Source organism: Anastrepha ludens, chromosome 6, assembly GCF_028408465.1.
Source record: "Anastrepha ludens isolate Willacy chromosome 6, idAnaLude1.1, whole genome shotgun sequence".
Taxonomy (NCBI): domain Eukaryota; kingdom Metazoa; phylum Arthropoda; class Insecta; order Diptera; family Tephritidae; genus Anastrepha; species Anastrepha ludens.
Window position 1 is genome coordinate 83,978,113 of NC_071502.1, and position 6,000 is coordinate 83,984,112.

The following is a 6,000-nucleotide window of genomic DNA, read 5'->3' on the forward strand; positions in this document are numbered from 1 at the left end:
CCCGATTTCAAGTCAAGTGTTGAAAAATATTGCGACTGACCCATGTTAGACAAGATCGATGTTACATTTGGTATTGGATACTTGTCATCGATGGTAACTTCATTTAACTTTCGGAAATCTACCACCAAGCGTTTTTTCCTGTTCCCTAACTCATCGAAGCCTTTTTTGTCCACCACCCAAATTGGATTATTATATGGAGATCTAGAGGGTCTAATAATGCCATTATGCAAAAGTTCTTTTATTTCATTTTTCACAAAATCTGCTACGCCTAATGGATAAGGGTATAACTTAGAGTATATGGGCTCTTCGTGTTTTGTACGAATGGTTGCGACTATATTAGTGTTATATGGTAAAGAGTCATTTGGATCAGCAAACGCGCTTGATCGTTTGCGTATCATTTTTAAAAACTCATCTTTCACTGCGAGCGGTACGCATTCATGTTTAATTTGTATAATGTTTATGTTTTCACATTCAGTAAATAATAACTTTTCTATACCAAAGTCGTGGGTAACAATACCTTTTTTTAGGTCCACAATGGCATTAACCTGCGTTAGCAAGTCAAGCCCAATTATCGCATCAAAATTTATTAAAGTTGGCAAAATAACAAAATCAGAACTTATTCCAAATAAATGTACTTTACATTTTTCATTTACTTTAGTTTCGCCATGAATTGACTTAACTAAAAATGGTTTGGCTAAAGGTACGATTCCTTTTAGCTCCTTAAAGGGTCTTATATAACTTTTTGAGGCCCCTGTATCTATTAACATTTTTATAATTCTTTTCTCATCTCCTATTGTTCTGCTAACCCAAGGTAGCAGTGACCTTTCCCTAAAAAATTTATCTCTTCCTCAATATCCTCAACTTCACTCTTTACCAAGTCATCGTAAGAATTTTTTCCAGCCCTATCTTGGGTAATATGGTTAATTCTTTGCATTTTAGGCCCGGTACTCCTCTCAAAATCAGAGCGACGCTTAGCTTGTTGTCCTAGGTTACCAGTATTTTGAAGAAATTGTCTTTGCCTAGACCCTTGAAAATTATTGGCTTTGGTTTGATCTAAGATATCGTTCGGCGAATTTTTGAGCTCAAAGTTTGATGGACGACGAAAGCGAGACGTTGACGGATCTATTTCCATCGGTTCAGGTCCTTTCTGCGTACCGTTTTGAGTAAAACTACGTTTTTGTTGCCAATTGTAATTATGCTGGAAATGTGGATTCTTACGGGTATTCAAATATTCCAACTGACCATTGTTGTTTTCAAGAGACCTTCTGTCAGAAGGTTGGCTTCTGCTATTATCATCAAAACGCTTCGAAAAAAGTGTCGCGAAGGTGTAACGTTCATGATTCGCTTCTAGTTCCTGAGCAAGTGCCAAAGCAGACGGCAAGTCAGTTGGCCTTGTAGAAAATAAAATGTCGCAAAGGGGTTTTCTGAGGCCAGAAATAAAAACGCGTAACGCATCCGTTCTGTATTTTTCATTTATGGAATTCGCTAAATTGCCCTCGTAGGTCATTATGGTTTTATTCGCAAGAAGTGTGAGCTTTCTCTCCACTTCATCATAAAATTGTATAATCGTCAGATTCCCTTGCCGTAAAGTACTAAGCTCCTGCTCAATCAAATAAATTGGCCGTTTATCTGCATAGGTAAAATCTAGCCTAGCTATAATGGCCTTGAAATTTAGCACAGTATTGAATGAAGCTAGAACATTGTCTGCCGGACCCCTAATTTTGTTTCGAATTAGTGCCACCGCTTGGTAGTGCTTTGCACTTCCCTCATACCTCTCATAGAGTTTGTAGGCCGTGTGCGCAGCCTGCCTCCATGAAACATAATCCTCTTGTTTGCCGTTAAACTCGGGTAACGATTTGACAAGGTCAAGAGTTTCGTCACATTGTACGTTTCCTACAATTCTAACCTCTTCAAATGGTTCTACGTTTCCAGGCAATGTAGTAGCAAACTTTTTTGTGATTTGTTCTAATTTTTTATCAAACTCTTCTTTCTGCGATTTTAGTGCAGCCGAAATTGCTGCAGTAATTATAGCCGTCAACTCATTAGAGTTCATACTTACTTCGCTTTTGTCCTCTAAAATTAACGTGTCAAAAAGGTTAGCTAATTCAAGGTCGCACATAAACTTTTAAGTATAACACGCGGTTTTAAAAGGGATTATTTTGCATAAGCGAATGCTTTAATAGAAAAACTGGGAAAACAGTTCGAGAAGGGAAAAAGGTCACCAAAAAATTCACAAAGACAACTTTTCGAAACAAGCCAATGTCTCCTTGAATTATTTTAGCATTTCGTAAAATAACTGAGCATATCACTTACATATTTAATCTCCTTTTTTAAATTAATTATTCTTTTGTTTGTTAATGTTGTACTCAATTAAACGTGATATTCCATGTGAGTAGTTACTAGGCGCTTTAGATATCAACCAAGGTTACACCGTTCAATCTCAAGTTAAATTGCTGTACTCCACCGATTTTACTTGCAGTAGCACAAAAATATGTAGTGATAATTTCCGTTGTTTAAGCTTTGTTCTTCAATGTTGTATTTGGTAGACGTGTTGATTAATTAACCACCGTTCCTTAGCGGTTCTATTAAGTCCCTTTTTCCAATGTCAGCAAAGGTCAGCAGCTATTATTTCATTTAAGTTTTGCAGTGTTCCGTCTGATTGAATAAGTTCTTCGATGTTTTTTTTCCGACGAGGATATTAATTTAAATTATTCATAAACTTCCCGTGCCCCACGTTGGGCGCCAATTAAACAATTATATTTAATATAATATTAATTTTTTATTAATGAATACTTTTTGTATCACTTAGTAGTAGTACAACTTATTACTCCAATTGCCGCAAACAGAAAGAAAGCTTAATTCTAATTAGAATACCCTGAAGCCACCGCTGCTCACATTCCGCTACTCACTCTCCGCTGCATTCCAATACTCCAAGACCAGGACCATTCCAGACACCGCTCTCCCAGCATTCAACGTACTCTTGCATTGCAAGTGTTCGCGAAGCCGTTACTTATTTACAAAATATGTTACGTGGGTGACCATCATAGATTATTGGCTTAACTTATACAAGTATAGACACGTACGCAATTGAATTGAGTTGTCCGTTATTCTCATCTCTCTCTCACTCTTTGTAATGCACTTTGACTGCCTGCGTATACTTTTAAATTTTAAGCTCTGATTACTCAGTTACAGTTACGGCAATTGACACTTGCTAATAGAAAATTATAATGTAACTAGTTTCAATTAAATTGTTTACCTACTTACATACTTATGTACATAACAAAACATACAAACATATGCAGTACTCATTTGAGTTTAATCTTAGAATTGTTTTTACTTCTTTCAGCGTATATCTGTCTGTTTGAGAGTACTACTTCAGGCCTGTAACCAGAATTTTATTTCGTGGGGAGTCAGCAGATATTAAATTATATGGCAAATACATTGACTCATACATACGGCACTTATGTTTTGGTGAACACTCGTATATGTAGCTATAACAATTTGTTCTTGTTTATAACAACAAACAACAGCTTTTCTCTCACTTTACCGATCGCTTTCAAACATCTTGCAATCTCACGTTTTGTTCAATGCGATAATATCACTGTATAAGTTGTTGTTGTTGTTTTGTAGTTATGGAGCTCATCAATTCACCTAATAATAACATCTACGTAACTTTCAGTCTTATTTTTAGCAACATTTTGCTCTGAAGCTCGAGTTAAAAAGATTGTGTTTTTATGCTTTCGCTATTTCAATGTGGAAAAATGAGTTTCAAAACAGCAAAAAAACAAAGCGTGGAATGACAAAATCTACATGTGCGAAGTGCAAAGAACGCGTAGTATCTGGTCAAATACTCATTTTTTATAGATATTTTTAAGGAATTTTTTTTAAGACAATAAAATGCGATCGTGTTGATTTTATAGTATTTATGTTAAATATTATTGACATCAAATAGAATAAAAAAAAACAATTTTTTTGGCATATTTGTTTGTAGTAGTGTGGCACCAAAGTAAGCGTCTTAACAAGAAGATAGGTGGCTTGTCAACAGGATTCTGGCTCTTCAGGACATCTGAAACGAAAAAGTCAAACTGATTATTATTCTGTAGACCTGTCATTCTGGCAGGTGCTACTTTCGATTCTTTTCAGCCCTAACTTTCCTTACTACAGTCTGACTTCCACCCGAAAAACATACCTTTTTTTCAAAAGTCCGCCATTTTGTTATTTTTCAAAAAACTTTTCCCATTGTAGGGAAAAATGATTGCTCTTAAAACGAAAAACGTATTACTCTTTAAGCGATATATAGGGTGGGCCATGTAAAGTTTGATTTTTGACTATAAAAAACAACTAATCAATATTTTTTGAAACTTTTTTTTTTTTGAAGATTGAACATTGTCATTTATGAATGAAGAATAATATCTTTCTAATGACTGCCACGACTGGCTTTACAGTAGGTCATTCGATCAACCCAATTTTTAAGCACGTTTTCGATTGTTTGGGCTCCGATTTCATGAATGGCAACTTCGATTTCGTGTTTTAAAGCATCAATCGTCTCTGGATGGTTCGCATAGCATTTGTCCTTAACGGTTCCCCACAAAAAATAGACCAACGGGCTTAAATCACAGCTCCAAGACGGGCAATTGATATCGGAATTTCGGCTGATTATTCGGTTTTCAAAAACGGTAGCCAAAAGTTCTAGTGTAACTTTGGCAGTGTGACAAGTTGCACCGTCCTGTTGAAACCAAATGTCGTCCATGTCATCCTCTTCAATTTTTGGAAACAACTCGTTGAGCATGTCACGGCAACGCTCGCCATTTACTGTAACCGCAGCTCCTCGCTCATTTTCGAAAAAAATGGCCCGATGATGCCGCCAGACCAAAAACCGCACCAAACAGTGACTCGTTGTGGATGCATTTGCTTCTCTACAGTAACGTGTGGATTTTCTGAGCCCCAAATCCGACAATTTTGCTTATTGACGTAGCCACCGATGTGAAAATCAGAAAAGAAGAAGAAGACTCACCACTTTGGAAATAGGTTTTCAATATTTCCCAATTTTGTTCAAGCTTATAGCGTCCCATTTCGTAAGTGTCAAACCTTTAAGTAAATTATGAACACATTTGACATGTCATTTGTGTTACCATTCTCAAAAAAATAGGTGGTTCAAAAAGCAAACGCTATATAGAAAAAAATGTATAACACTGACAAAAAACAAAAAATACCAAAAATCAACACGATTTTTAATCTACTTCCAACTGGCACTTTAGTTGAATGAGCTACAAAACTTCTTGCCAAGAATTTAAAAAAAAAAATCAGACTAAAAAGTTTTAGATTTTGATGAGAATTTATCGAATTTTTTAAGCTTAAAACATTAGTTGTATTATTTTTATAGTAGTACGAACTATATTTTTATGAAGAAATCAAAAAGTAAAAAAAAAATTGAGTATGATGAAAATATATTTAACATGCAAGATAAAATAAAAATAAAAAATAGTCACAACTTTGCAGTATGTCGCGCTCCTACATTTACTTAACGCACTTTACGTGAGAAAGGATTACAACTAATTTTTCACGTAAACCAATATAAGATTCCACATTAGTTTTACTTACCTGATTCAGAAAACGAAATATGCCATGGAAAAATGGCGTATTACAAATGAAGAAAGAGAAACCCTGACTAGCCACAGTAAAGGGTTGGCAACCTGATAACCGTACATCTACGTAAGTCACTCTTTAACAGGTTTTAAATAATCGATACAGATGAACACGTACATTTACATGCACCTCCGTCTTGTTCTCACAATAAAATGTTTTAAATTGTGCACCAAAATTATAGTCGTATATCATTTTTAATCCTTAAACACTTTTCTGACGGTAACTTCGTTGGTATTTCGTTAAGTCCACTCACTTTACTCAACAAGACCAGCATTGTCTTCTTTGTGGTCACATGCCCTGTGTGTTTTTGAATTGAAAATTTTTCCAAACTCTGCTTGCCAATGAAAATTGTTA